Source organism: Myodes glareolus, chromosome 10 (genome assembly GCF_982192425.1).
Source record: "Myodes glareolus chromosome 10, mMyoGla1.1, whole genome shotgun sequence".
NCBI lineage: Eukaryota > Metazoa > Chordata > Mammalia > Rodentia > Cricetidae > Myodes > Myodes glareolus.
The window spans coordinates 19,872,755-19,889,151 of NC_142035.1; positions in this window are offsets into that span (position 1 = coordinate 19,872,755).

The window sequence follows — 16,397 nt, forward strand, 5'->3', positions numbered from 1 at the left end:
ATTTCTGTAGGAAATATCCAGCTATTCAGGAGTTGGCTAGGAGCCTGAGAGATGCTCTATATATCCTTCTTAGGCACCATTCCCCAAGTAAGGAACTCTGACAAGGAATTTATTTGGTCTAAGTGAGCCAGTGTTGCCCCTGTCAGACATGTTTGAATGTGTGTATCTACAGTCTATCTGGATGGACAGTTCTTCCACCTCATTTTCTAGGAACAAGTCGGAAGACTGTGTTCCGTAGACCACATCCAGTCCCTGGTGTGTTTCAGTGAGTGAGATATTATTGGAACAGCAGCATTATTTGCTTAATTACATATTACCTATAGTTATTATTGTACACAAATATTAGAGATTAATAATAGCGATAGAGACTGCATAACCTATAAAATACAAAACAGGTGCCCCCTGGCTCTTCAGACAATTGCCTACTATTGCCCTAGTATATGAATTTGTTGCACTACTTTTAAAGAACCTATGCATGCATGGTACTTGGTTGATCTCTATTCTTTCACTGACCCCACACTATATCTCTAGACAGCCGTGAGTTCTCCTCATTGTAAAGAAGGCAGTCACAAATCCTTGCCATAATTTAGCTTCCAATATTGTCCCATGCATCAATGTTTCTGTTCTGGGTGTGACCCAGGACTATTATTATCTACTACTGTTTGAAAACTCCTTCAAGTAAACCCTACTCTGTAGTCATATTTCATTTGTATTTTAGTAAATGAAGTTTACCTGAAGTTCAGAGAGTTTAACAGCCACACTGATCAGCCTTACAGACCAGGCAGTGGTGACATATACCTTTAATCCCAGTAGCCACATTAGTTTGAAATAGAAACCGGGCAGTAGTGGTGCACACCTTTAATCTCAGCAATAAAGAAGAATATAAAATGGGAGGAGCCAGCTCTCACACACAATTTCATTCTGAGATTCCTGGAGGCAGGATCACCATTTCGAAATGAGGTAGAGGTAAGAGCCAGTGGCTGACTGTTTTGCTTTTCTGTCCTTTAGGTTGAACCCCAATTTCTGTCTTTGGGTTTGTATTAATCATGCTACACAACCCCATATAAATATTTCTGAAACTTTATGATCCAAACCACAATCCAACACACCCATAGAAAACCTCCCATGGGTGGATTTATGCCATTAGAAGAGTATCATCCTCTCAGATTGTACCACAGTTTGACAATCAGAGGATGTGTTGCCACCTCTTGTTGATGACCTTCTGAAACCTGGGAACCAACTGAGGGTCAAGGCTGAGTCTACCCAGGCAGTAACTGGCTTCAAGGCCCTCCTCCTGGGGATGGCTTTCAACTGACCCCCTGTAGACAGAGTGTTATATAAGATCTGCTCTCTTCCAAGGTGGGTCAGCTGGGCTGCCTCTGCCAGTGCAGCCACTGGCTTTAGCTGTGTCCCCACCCAGTGCCTCCAGACAGCCTGCCTTCCTTTCCTCTTTATTTTCAATGGCCCATGATTTAAAAATTAAATTAATAATAAAAACAATAATAATAAATTTTAAAAATGTACACATGCTAATTTGCTGGATGGGAGAAAGACACAGAGGGAGAGGCAAGCAACAGGAGAGCCTGACTGCCCAGGCTCAGCCTCGGCCACTCTCTAAGCAGATCCTAATTAGCAGGCTGGCAAAGCAGCCCTCTGCAGGATGCCAGGATCATTAGTGCCGGCACCTCACACACTGACTGCAATATGTGGACATGGCTGCCCTGCTGGCACCATGTGGACCCTGCTCTTGGCTGCCACATCACAACAGATGTCCAAAGATGGGTTTTGTTTGGGTTTTTTCTGTGCTTGTATTTGGAAGATTATTTTTAAGGTATTGTGTGACCTTGTGCCAAAGATTTCTCTTGCCTAGGTCAAGATTTTTGAAGGGTCAAAGAAGCAAGATAAGTCAAGAGAGATTTAAACAATAGACTTGCTCTGAGCTCTTGGGATAAAAAATGGAAAGGAAATATCTATAAAAATTTAGATTGCTCAATTGGGATGTAAAAAGTTGATCCAAAGATGTCCTTCCAGCATTGCCTGTAAGAGTGATGGAAATACTCCTTTAGCATCTCAGCATCTGCAGACCCCTTAACCCATACATCAGTGGGTGCTGTCAGTTTTCCCTTTTGGGTGTGTTTTAAATCTATTCATTTCTGTTTATGTCTACCGCTAGAGCCCTAGTCCAAGACATCTTCATCATGTGCCTAGACAGGTGATTAACAAGACTTTAGGAGGAGTCACAGTAATAGTACATTATTAACACGTGTGCCTCACCTGCATATGGAACATATATGCTCACATATGTGTCAAGTTTCATCAATAGATAAAATGTCTTGTCTTATTGTAAGAAATTCATAGACTGATCGCTTGGCTTTATCAAGTATAAGCGCACAGGAAAAAGCTATCACATGGGTATTAAAGATTACCAGGAACCAGTAGATTTCTGTGTTCTACTTAGAAGCCCATGTGCATATTATCTAATGAAAACACAGGGTTTTTCAACTGACCAGTGGAATACTGAAAATCGTGGTTTTCAGATTTGTTTATTTTATGTGTATGAATGTTTTGCCTATGTGGATGGAGTTGTATCATGTACATTCCTGGTGCCCTTGGAAACCAGAAGAAGGCATCAGATTCCCTAGAACTGGATTTGTGGGTGATCATGAGTGTGGGTGCTGGGAACCAAACCCAGGTCCTCTGCAAGAGCATCGAGTGCTCTTAACGGCTGACCCCTCTCTCCAGCCTCCAGAGTTTTCGCTGTTGTTTTGAAATTCAGGACTAATATTGATCATCTAGGGAGGAAAACCCTTGTACCTCTCTAACATTAGGGTACGAATTTTTAAATAATCAACTGATACACAAGTCTTTGCACTCCCATTTTTCACAGAAAGTAAAGATCCATGTCTTCTATTTGGCAACTGAATTTGAAGCTGAGCCGTAATGATAATAAAACATTTAATTAAAATTTCATTTGTCCAGATGTTTGACCATATAATGCCAACAACTGGCTTGACTAACGTTTTAAATTTAATTGACCAGATGTTTTTTAGTGGTAGGTGTCTTAATGAGTAGGAGAAGTGTTTGTGGAATGGAATCAAATTTCCCAGAGAAGAAGCTACCTTACACAAATATTGTACTGCAGTTGCACACAGCTTTTCAGGGTTCCAAAAACTGTTTCACCTTAAGGCCTGGGCCACGAGGATGGCACCCTTCCATTGACTCAGTTCCCTGGAAGGACACTGTCATCTAATCAGGTACTCCCCAAAACAACTTGGAAGATATGAGCTCAAGGAAATATTAAATGATACAATCAACGAAACAAACAGAGTTGAAAACAAATTTGAAGATATAAGTCTCAGACTCAATGCTGGGTGTGTGGTTTTCTTCTTTCTCATATATCAGCAAAAGCAGCAACCCATGGAGGGTTTCCTCGGTGCTTTTGCATGGATGTTCTGAAGCTGAGCGATCTTCCCTTTCCTTCTTCACAATTTAGAAAGTCTAGAAGCAGAGGCCTGAAGACCATACTTGAAACTACAAGGCTACAAAGGAATTGAGGGGATATTAACTCCCAGACTTTCTGATACGAGCCTAACTAGCCAGTATCTATATATGGCATGTGATTTGCTTCAACTTCAATGTCCTCATCCTGTCTTAGAGGGCAGTCACTTAACATGGGATGTCCTTCTGCACTCTGCGAATATGTGTTGCTTTTATTGATTGATGAATAAAGTTGGCTTGACCTATGGCAGGGCAGAATATGTCTAGGCAGGAAAGACAAACTGAATATAGGGAGAAAGAAGGCAGAGTCAGGAGAGACACTAGCAACCACCAGACAAGTGAGATGTGAGGCAACAAGCCACAAGACTTGTGGTAAAATATAGAATAATAGAAATGGGTTAATTTAGTTGTAAGAGCTAGTTAATAATAAGCCTGAGCTAATAGGACAGACAGTTTGTAATTAATATTAAGTCTCACAGCAGATATTTGGGAACTGGCAGACTGGAGAAAAACCTCCAGTTACAGTTACAGGTGAGCTGCAAGCATGTGATGTAATTTTTACTCTCTTCTTAGTGCTTTCTGAGTGGATTCTCCCCTGTCCCCATTCAAGTATTAGTTACCATGCCAGTCTGAGATGGTTGAGAATGATTCTATGTTTCTGTCTGATTTTCCAAGCTAAGGAATGACCTGAATTCTGGTGTCTAGTCACATTCTCATGGTACTAAAGGACCCAGACTTCCTTGTTTACTACTACAACACAGGAGGCCAGATGTTGTCCTCCTGGGTCTATATCCATGACGTCTCCTTATATTTGCCCCACAACCCCGGGCTTCCCCATCTATCTGCATGGCTCACATTAGAGACTTGGTACTCAGTAGCATGGAATGTATGCATAGGCTCTACCATGAAAAATGATTTCAAGAAAAGAGTGACCACTATAACAAAGACAAGAGTGCTTAGGAGATGCGTGACTATGGAGAGTATTAGGATCTAGGTGGGGGTCCAAAAATGTGGCCCCAGGTATGAAGAATTGGTCCTCAGAACCCAGGATAATCACATTTTGATATTGCAGCCAGCCTCAGGTCATAGGTCATCCCACTGAACACACTGGTGTTTATTCCTTAAATCTGCTGGGAGCTCCTGTCTTGAGCAATACTGGAGGGAAGGTTCGGGGTTGAGTAAGATAAACTGTCTGTCCCTGACATTTTAGGGATAGCGCAAACAGTGAGTGATGTTTTGGTTGCTAATAACTCTACTAAAATAAGCCAGAAATACAGCAAGGGGTTTATCTTTCTCCTGAAAGAAACAATCTTTCTCCTGGGAAGAGGGGAGGTGATGAAGGACGTTAGACAGAAACTAAGACAGGAATTGTAATGGTTTCACACAGGATCAGTGCCACGTGGAGTCTCAATGAAGCTAAGGAATAGAACAGCAGGGAATTCAGACATGCCAACACAGGTCAGGTGCTCAGAGAGAAAAATGGGGCAGGCACTCTCATAGTACATAGGAAAGATCTAGGCTAAGCAAACTATCAGTGCAAAGACCCTGAGGTCAAGAGTGACCTTAACATGTTTTGGGAACAGAAAGAAGTTCAATAATTAGATCACAGGAGCGTGGAAGAAGACAAAGACCAGAGTACCCACCTCTTCAAGGATGATGGGAGTTCAGACTTAAATATCAACAGTATTTGTATCATGGAGAGTGTTGGATAGCAGGGTCTCATGAGCCCCCTGATGATGGCCTTTCTAAATGTGAGACAAGCAAGGATTTGGGGCACGGAGCTATGGCAGAGCTTTTACAGACCTCTGTTTCTAGCAATAGTGAGGTTTGGCAGGAAGTCAGCTCCTAGCACGTCTGGGACTCAGTATCCAGAGAAAGGGTCTAGCAAGGACCATAAGGTCTGTTTCACCCAGATAAAAGAGAAAGACAGCCTTAAATACCCACAGGAGTTAGGTCATATTTGTTCAATGCACCACTGGTCAAGAGAGAAGATGGAAACAGATGAACGAAGAGATAAGAAGGAGAAAGAAATGAAGGCCCCTAGACTCCCGGTGGTCTGGCCATGCTTCCCACACCAGGTTCTGGACTGAGGGGAAACTGGATGTCTGAGCCTTTCTTAGGTTTCACAGCTGCACTGGGAGAATGCAGAGCTAATAGAAAGGAGATGTCTGACAGAAGGGAGAGTCCCAGGGGCAAGCTATGATACAGCTGGGCTTCAAAGAGGACCTCGTGTATCCTAGGCCTGATATCTTTCCTGGAAGGAGGAAGGGAGGGGAAAGGGGGAGGGAGAGACATAGGGAGGGAAGGAAGGAAGGAGGAAGGGCTCGAACCTGCCCACAGTCATTAGCTATAGCTGACACTATACACAGCTAGGAAACAGCTGATAGAGATGACGACAGTAGAAACAGGGACAATCCCTGATTTCTGGTTCCAAGGATTTTCCCAGTCCAAAGACGCACAAATATATAATGGACATTTATAAAACACTACCCCACAAGTTATAATACTATCAAGTCTCCAGTTGAGGTATTAAATAATTACACAAACATTAGCAAGCAACATAAACAAAAGAGAAAAAAATCAAATTCATTATAGCTAAAAACAAAATCTTTATTATATTTCTGAAATACTTTAGTGGGAGTATAAACAATAAATTAACTAATAATACTACCTCAGACAGAATTTTTAAAAGGACATTTAAGAGTCTTATTTAAATAACACACAGTCACAGGATATCATCTTAGAATTAGAGCCTTAATTAGCTTTGGTTTGAGCCAATAAATTAGTAATAAAGAGTCATAGAACTAAATGAAAAGCCAATATTATTTGAGTTTGAAAAAAAACACTCCTTGCTATCGTTCTACATCTTTGGAATTCAGATCATGGGAGTGTGGGATCAATGCCTATAGATCTAGTGAAGGATGTGTGTGGAGACTTATTCTCCTGGGGAATGTTGTGGACCAGTTTTTGTTGAGTTCTCTGTAATGGTAAGAGCACAGGCATTCTTGGACTATGCCTCAGAACCCTTCTGCAGTACCTAACACCTGACAAGGGGGCAAGATGGATTCTTGGAGTAGAAGGTGACAGCATTCTACTCTAAAAGGAAGATGGGTCAATAAGTTGTGGGTCATTGCAGATCTAAGGACCCTAGGACCACTTCTCCATGTTCTTCATAGAGACTTCAGCATTGGAATTGGGTTTGCCTGATAGAGGCTTTCTCCTGTGGCCTGGTCTTGGGAAGGGAGGTTGCCCCATAGTTATCACAATCTGGCATAACTCCATCACCAAAGATCTGGCAACCAGAGAATTCTCTGGTGGTCTCATAAGCTCCTTCCAACTATGACATTGGTCATCTCAGGATATAGAATATGTCTCCAAACCTCCTCCTGTTTTCTCTCTCTCTCTCTCTCTCTCTCTCTCTCTCTCTCTCTCTCTCTCTCTCTCTTTTTCTCTCTCTCTCTCCCCTCATTTTGTTTTGTTTCAGCAATGCATCCTCTTTTCTTTCTTTCAAAGATGCCATTCAGCCAACAGGGTTTTCAACACATCTCTCTTTTTTATCATGGGAAATGCACAAACTTCAATAACAGCCAATAGATTGTTTCAGTTTTTTCCTGAAACAGTTTTAGGTTGCACTTGATAAGTGTCCAGCTCATCACATGCATGGCTGATCTGCTCATCTGCCTTTGAATGATTTCTTTTTTTTCCGATTTTCTAACTTTACAGAGTAAATTGTCTTAAATCAGATACTGGGTGCGAATTCACCAATAATCCATTTCCAATGATTCAATTTGTAGAGAACTTGAAATTTCTGGTGGAGTTATTGGCTCTGCCTTTTAAACTGAGGTGGTGTGTGTGTGTGTGTGTGTGCGTGTGTGTGCGTTTTGTGTTTATTTGTTTGTCTGTCTGTATATCTGTCTGTCTGTCTTGTTCTTTGTGTCTCTGTATGTGGTGTGAATGTATGTAGTGTATGTTTCTTACCATGGTAATCATTACCAGTTTGGAGACTTTTCTGTAAATGTACCAATAAACTAATCTCCTTTAGTTAATATAGTAAATATTTCTCTTTTTAATTGAAAATAAATTCTTGTACAATATATTCTGATCACAGTTTCCCCCTTCATCTCCTCCTAGAGCCTTCCCACCTCTACTTTGTGGTGAGTTCCAACCCTTCCATCCATACCATCTCTTCCAAGAACAAAAGTCAATCCCTCATTTTCCTCTGGAGTCCACTAAGGGACTTGTCCTGCTTTTATTGAGCATTTGAGCATTTTTCCCATAGAATTTTCTCCTATTTAGTCTAGTTTTGCCTTTCCTTCTTTCCTCCAGCATATGTGAGCCATCCTCGACTACTCTAAAAGGAAAATGGTCTTCCATCTTTCAGAGACACCTGAGGCTCTTCTTGCTTTGTGAAGATGTCACAGAGGCAACCACCTGATTTTGGATGCAGTGTTTATTCTGAATGAACTGTGGTTTATCATGTGAAAACTGAGCATTTCTGAAAATATCAACTTGCCTTTGGGGATCCATTTTACGACACCAAAACATAAATAACATAAATGCTACCATCTAAATCATTTTATTTACTTGATTCAATCACATTGTAGAATCATAATCCTCATCCAAGCACAAAATATATTTTCAGACTTCCAAATGGAGATTCTATTGCCTTTAAAGAGTAAGGCCCTTCCCCCAACCTTCAACAACCGATATATACTTCCTTCTATCCCTATGATTTTGACAACTCTAGGATTTAAAATTAATGGAATCTGTTAGTAATTAACTTTATGGCTTATTTTACTTAAAAGAATGTTTTCACAATTTATGTCTACTATAAAATCTTCAGAATTGCCTTTCTTTTGAAAGATGGCTACTGTCCCATTGCATGCATACACCACCTTATATTTATCCGTTCATCTGCCAATGGACACTTGGGTTGTTTCCATCTTTTGGCTATTATGAATAATGCTCCTGAGCACAGATATAAAAAGAGCTGTTATATCTCTGCTTTTAGTTCTTCTAAGTACATTCTCAGAGTTGGAATTGGTGGGTTGCATAATATTTCATACACACAAACACACACACACATACACACACAAACATATACTTTTAACATCTTTGCCACTCAGTTGGGGTAATTTTATTCTGTTGATAATGAACTTAAATGCAAAATATTGGACTGTGTTTTATACTGTGATGTTAACCTGAGATACTATGGACAAGGAAAGGAAAGGTAGTGGTTTAACAGCGGCACATTTGTGTGTCACATTGACAAAGTATAGATGGATTTTGATGGTAAAGTTTTATTGTCACCTTGACACAAGCTAGAGTCATCTGGGGAAAGGAACATCAACTGAAAGGTTACCTAGATCAGATTACTCTATGGCCATGTCTGGGATGAACTGCCTTTATTGCTGCATGGTGTGGGAGGGTCCAGTTCCTTGCCTCAGCAGATGGTACTGGGCTGTATAAGAAAGCAGGCTGAACATAATGTAGAGACTAAGCTAGCAGGCAGCATTCCTTCATGTTTTTTGCTTCAGTTACTGCCTTGACTTCCCTCAGTGATGGACTACGGACTGGATGTATTTAATAGACAGTGGTCCTTTAGCCACTCTGAGATCTGCCACATATGAAATCTATGTTTAACTTTGCTGCAGTGATCTGAGACCATTCCTAACAGCAACCTTTGAAGTCCAAAAAATGATGATGGGGCCCCACAACGGCAATTCTACCTGGACTGTGGCAATACCATAAAACTGGCAAACACCACCCAGAGATTAGCTTTGAACTACAAACTGCTTGGGACAATTTCAAGATGGTTAGCTGATATGGTTCAGCTTCACAGACTATTCCAGCCAGGACTTTACATAAATCCTGCAATTTCCCATCACACTGAAATTGAACAATAGCTAGCTTTCCCAGGACTTGACCATTATCTCAAATTTCTCAGGATACCCTAAAGATGTCTTCACCCACAGACAACAGAAAGTTACTTTAAGAACAGAATACCCACATTCCCAAGAGGTGGGGTGGATTTTTTATTTTGGTCATTGAGTGGATTATGGATGTTTATCATCATTTATGACAGTTGGTTGCAAGTTGTTATTGGTCATAGTCAGTGAGGAAACTAAGCAAAGGAGATTAGATTCAGGGATCTCATTTTAAAAAGGAAAAGGGGGATATGGAAATGATAGGATAAAAAGGTAGATTATAAAATGTACTTTTAAACTAAGAAAGCAACTATTAGTATTAAATATTTTACATTGGAATAAAATTTTGTATGTTGATACAAATTTAGGGTTATTTTGTTATACTGTATATATGCTTCTCTCTTGCTTCAGGTATTTTTATATATTGATACAAATTAAAAATTATTTTGTTGTTAAATATATATGTATATATGATTCTACTCTTGTTTAAGATATTTTATATATTGATACATAGTTAAGGTTATTTTAGTATTAACATACTATATATATTTCTACTCTTGTTTAAGGTATTGTACCTATGTAGCTCATTTTAAAATGTAATATAAAGTTCTAGTCCTTAAAAGCTATTATTACAAACTGTTTAAGATAATTAAGAAATGTTGGTTAGTAGTTTGTCATCTATAACAATCAAATTTGTGGCCATGTTAGGTATGTTTTCAAAATCAAGCAGAAATATATTTTAGATAGATGATCTTCAAACACTTCAAAGACCTACAAAATATGGCATCTAAGATGTTTTAATAATATAAGGCTTTTCATGACATTAAGACACATTTGCTACTGGCAGCACCAATTTACTTCAAAAATTATGATGGAGCTTGCTTTCATTGTGGCAAAAATTGCCATTTGGGGAAGATACTTCCTTGTTTCAACTACCAACACTATGCTGTCCAAATTGGACAAGTAGGACACAAAAGAAAGCAACTGTCAAACATTGCAAAGACAAGGTAGAACAGTCATTCAAAATTTCTGCTTCACAGAAAAGTCTGTCAGATATCCTAGACCTGTAGGCTGAAAATGGATACCCCAATGTTGCAGAGAAACTTTGGTTGACTGTCTAGGCAGCCAAATGTCTCTGTCATTTCTACAGTTTTGGAAGTTGCTTGCTTTATACTTCCTTTTTACTCAGGTACATCATTCTCAGGTCTTTGATGGGATTGAAATTACAGTTTTATTTTTTAATCAGATTCAGAAAAGAAACTCACAGAAAAGATATAAAGTGTATAAAACTGGGAGACATAAAATCTTAAATTGTTTGTCTAAGAAAGTATTCGGAGTTCTGAAAAGATGGTTTGGGGTTTATAAATAAGTTTGGAGAGAAAGTGAATTAGATACAAAACTTTGAATTCACCAAGATAAGATAGATAATAGATTATTTTCTCTGAATTTGCCAGATGCAAATGGACTGGACATTGTGAATGTAATTCTGACCTGATAACTGTTCTTGTTGTATATAGATTTACTGTGCTGGAGTTTTTTTTTATTTAGACTAAAGGGGGAAATGTTGTGAGATATATTGATTGCACTCTGACATTCACAAGATTGACAATAAAGTTTACTTTGAATCAGAGGGCAGAGCTGGATACTGGTTTGTTGTAAGAGACAACTTGCTTATTCCCTGGCCACCCAGACTCCCAAAATAACCACATAGATACAGTATTAATTAAATCACTGTTTGGCCTATTAGCTCTAGCTTCTTATTGGCTAGCTCTTACATCTTAATTTAACCCACTTTTATTAATCTGTGTATTGCTTACCAGCAAAGTTCCATTCAGTGTCTGTGTCTGGTAGGCTTACATAGATTCTCCTAACTCTGCCTTCTTTCTCCCAGCATTCAGCATAGTTTTCCCAGTCTATCTTTTTTTTTTCTGCCATGCTATAGGCTCAAAGAAATTTCTTTATTAACTAATGGTATTCACAGCATACAGAGCAGAATCCTACATCACTGGCAAACCAAGATTAGCTATCATAGTTTTGGAGAACCAATGGTATATAGAAAGACAGAAAGAAATAGGTCGAGTCTTAGAAAGATTCTTCGTCCTTTTTGGTTTGAGGAATGAGAGAGATAGGAGTCACTGGTCACTTTTATGCCACTTCTCTGATCATGCATGTTTTTTTATTGTTTTCATTGAGCCATATATTTCTCTCTACTACCATCCCTTCTTTCCCTTCCCCTTCTTCCCTTTCTTATGATCTCCACACTCCCAAATTACTCAGGAGATCTTACTTCCCATGTAGATTAGATCCATGTATGTCTCCTTAGGGTTCTTTTTGTTGTTTAGGTTTTCTGAGATTGTGAACTGTAGACTGGTTTTTCTTTGCTTTATGTCTAAAAACCACTTATGAGTGAGTATATATGATGATACTGATGACATATGTACATCAGTGTAATCCTCAGAGTACATGACATATGTACATCTGTTTACATATGAGTACACTGATGACAGTTTATGTTGGAGAGAATGTAGGGTAAATGGGATACTGCTCCATTGCTAGTGGGAGTGCAAGTCAGTACAACTGCTTTGGAAATAAGTGTGGTGATTTCTCAGAAAATTAGAAAATAGCGTACCTCAATACCCACACTTTTGGGTATATACCCAAAGTGTTCTCAATTATATCACAAGGACATGTGCTTAACTATGTTCATAGTAGCATTATTTGTCATAACCAGAACCTGAAAACAACCTAAATGCCCCTCGACCAAAGAATGGATAAAGAAGATGTGGCACATTTACATGATGGAGTACTACACAGAAGAAAAACATAATGACATCTTTAAATTTGCGGCCAAATGAATGGATCTAGAAAACATCATATTGAGTGAGGTAACCCAGACCCAGAAAGACAAATATAATATGTACTCACTCATTCAGGTTCTTAACCTGGTATCTGACTCCAAAGCTTTTATTGGTAAATAATATTAGATAAACACTTCATGCCACAATATAAGGAACTGTATTAAAGGGTTGCAGCATTAGAAAGATTGGGAACCAGTACTCTAGAAAAACTCTAGGAGAATTTTTTAATAGACCCTTTGGAATTTTCTGTCAATCACCAAGCTATCTACAAATAGAGACATGTTTCCGTCTTTTTACTTTTTATTTCTCTCTCTTGACTTTCTGAAGTAGTTTCAACTTAGACTAGAATAACATGTTGAGAGTTGATTTCCTTGCTTCATTCCACCCTCAAGGAAAAAAATCAGTTTTTTGCCACTAATATAATGTTAGCTATAAAATATTTTGTAAATACTTTTCAAGCAATTAAGAAATATTTACTTGTTTCTATTATTTTTCAGAGTTTTGATCATGAATGGTCACTAAATTTTACCATTTTTTTCTACATTGCAAGATTTTGCATTTTTAGTTCGGGGAGGATTGCACTGATTGACATTGTAATATTAAACTAGCCTTTGATCATTTTTAACTTATTTTTATTGATTATTTGGGTATCTCACATCATGGGCCTAGATCACACTTACTTCCCAATCTTTTCATGTCTATACCCTCTCAGGGCCTCCCTCTCCAAAAAAAAAAATCAAGTCTATTTTGTCCATATATTCCCTAGAGTATGGTCAAATTCCAGGTGTCCAGCACCACAAGGGAGGATAAGTCTTTCTCTACCTGCATTCACTTCGGAAGATATCAACTGAGGAGGAACAAGTGGTGGTCAGAGCAGGGTGGGGCTCCCTCTTTTGCTCCCATGCCACTGCCCGTACCACTAGGCTATGGGCCAGTAATGCCATCTCTCCCACATTCACAGACATTAATATGGCTTCAGGCAGTAGCCTGGACAATGGGCATCCGTATGGTCTTCAGTGGTATCCCTGACCATAGACATCAACACAGCCTTTGGCCATGGTGGGACCATTGACCCCCTCATAGCCCTCAGTGGCTACATAAGCCGTGGGCCTCAACATGGTCTCAGGTGGTTACACATGGCACTCACATCAGCATGGCTCCCCAAGGCAGCAAGACCCGAGGACAACACCTAAGCATCGGGCAGTGGCACAGACTGCATAAGTCCACACAGATCTCAGGCTTTGAGGCAGTCTAGAACAGCAGCATGGACCACTGACACAAACATGGTCTCATGGGTCACAGTGGTCCTTTGATAAGATTCAATTCAGAAAGCAATCCTTTCTTATCTCAGACCTCGTTCATTGCCCAGAGATAGGGGGATGCAACAGGAGGGCATCAGGTTTTGGGGCTGAGTCTACATCGGCATAAGCTCCAGATTGTTGTACATCACTCTGCCAACCCTCCTGAGCAATAGCAGCAGCCCTCTCTCTCAGATGTCACCACCATCATGTCTCCAAATTCTCCACACAAATTAGCACATGTAAATGGAGACCGCTTCTTTGTTTCCCAGACACCCAGATCCAAATAATCACATAGAAACTCTATTAATTACGACACTGTTTGATCAATAGCTTAGGTTTACTTTTAACTAGCTCTTACATCTTAAATTAACCCATTTCTATTAATCTGTGTATCACCATGAGGTTGTGGCCTACTGGTAAGGTTTCAGTGTCTTTCTCCTTCGGCAGCTACATGACATCTCCCTGACTCCACCTACTCTCTATATATCTTTCTTCAGATTTACCACTTGGCTGTACATTGCTAAGCCATTGATCAGAAGAGTTTTATTCATCAACCAATAAAAGCAACATATATACAGAAGGACATCCCACATCAAGCACACGCACCATTTTTTCTTTCCCACCTCTCTATTACACATGTTTTTTGTAGTGGCACACATTTGAGTGTTCTGTCTTCCTGGGGACATGAGGCCAAGATGGCTCTTGTGTGGTTTCCTTTTGCTCATGTTTTAAGGTTCTCTATATGTTGACACACTACTAAAATTATTTTAATACTTTTCTATATTCAAATTAAGTTAACAAGCTTTTTCCTCTCTTCAAACAATAATTTTATGTGTTGGGGATTTCAAACTCATCTTTGATATAGATCAATAGTTTTCTTTTTGAATGACAATTACCTGCTTTTGGCATCAGGGCAATATTGGTTTCATAAAACATTTCGAGAACTCTTCTTTGTTTCTGGAAAACACTTTATAGCTGACATTAACTCTTGTTTAAATGTTTTGTGGCATCCCTAATGAACTCATTTGGCCTTCTCCCAGATTCTCTTTCGTAAGTGTAATGTATCAAGCAGATCCAGGGCCTCACACATGACAGACAAGTGCTCTGTCATTAAGCTACATTCTCAGTTGAATTCAATTTTGACTTATTTTCATTTTAACTGGTGTGTGTGTGTGTGTTTGTGTGTGTGCGCACATGTGAGTGCAGTGATCATGGAGGCCAGAAGAGGGTGTTGAATCTCCTGGGGCTAGAGTTGCAAGCAGTTGTAAGCTGCCCAACATGCATGCAAGGTCTGGTATTGGGTCCTCTACAAGAACAGTAATCACTCTTAATCACTAAGTCATCTCTCCAGCCCAAATTCAAAATGTTAGTAGACATGGGACTCTTCAGATTATCTTTTTTGCATTATTTTAATTGTGGTAATTTGTCCTTTCTCAAAAATAACCCGGTTCGTCTATGTTCTTAAATTCTGGAATGAAGTTCTCCATGATAGCCAGTTATTATTCTTTTGATATCTGTAGAGCCTCTATAGGAAGAGTTCTTATTTCATTCTTGACAGTGATAATTTCTCTCTTGACCATTTTTTTCCTCCAGAAAAACAATTTAATTTATTATTGTTGATCCATTTTATTCATTTAACAATATATTTATTCTTTTGAAAATTTCCCATATGAGAATAAGTGACCATGAATGATCAATCCCAGCCAGGTCATCTATATCAATCTTTTTGATCCTAATCTGAGGAAATATCAGAAGAGGAGGCATAAAGCATGTACAAGCTGAAGGACTTGGAGGAAGGCTATGAAATGCTGCCTCCTGGACATGACATGGATGATGTACACATCAACTCATAGTAGCTATGGTTGCTGGCACAAGATCAAGCCAGGCAAACTTCATTTATTTTACTTTTAAGATCTTGTAGAGTCTATTTCTTTTGTTTGTAGATTATTCATAAGTATGTTGTTTAGTTTCTAAATGGTAGGAAATTTTCAAGTTACTGTTTATTCTCTTCATTTTTAGTTGGTTACATTGTGGTTCAGAAACACATTCCCTGTCATTTCAAATTGTTTAAATTTTGTTGAGTTTTGTCTGTGGTAAGGTGTCCTAGTTAGTTTTATTGTCAACTTGACAAAACCTAGAGTCACCTGGGAATAGAGAACTTCAGTTGAAGAATCAGATTCGCATGCGGTCAGGTCTATGGGGAATTGGCTAGGTTGATAAAAGGTGTAGGAGGACCCAGACCCCTGTGAGTGGCACCCCCACTGGGCAGGTGGCCCTGGGCAATGTATGAAAGCTAAATGATTATAAGCCAGTGATAGAGCCAGAGAGTAAACTAGAAAACAAGTCAGTAAGCAACATCCCTCCATGGTTTGAGCTCCAGGTTCTTACGTTTAGGGTATAGCATTCAGTCCCTGCCGTGAGTTTTCTCAAATATTGACCATGACCTGGACATATATAATGAAATAACCCCTCTTCTCCCCATGTTTTTTTTTTTTTTGGTCATGGTGGTTATTACACGCCAAGAGAAAACAAGCTAGAACCCTGAGGTGTGTCTGTCTTGACATAAAGCCTATGTATACACAAAAACGTGTATCTTCCGCTATTTAGTAGAGTGCTTCATTAGGTCCTTTTGCTTGCTAGGTCCACAATACCTTAGAGAAATTACTTAAGAGTAGAAAGATTTCTTTTGAATCACAGTTTCACAGCGTTTCAGCCCATCCTGGTGGGGAAACCATGCTGGATCAGCTCAGTTCAAAGATGTGAGAGAATGTCGTAGAGGCAGTTCACATCAGGGCAGATTAGGAAGCAATGAC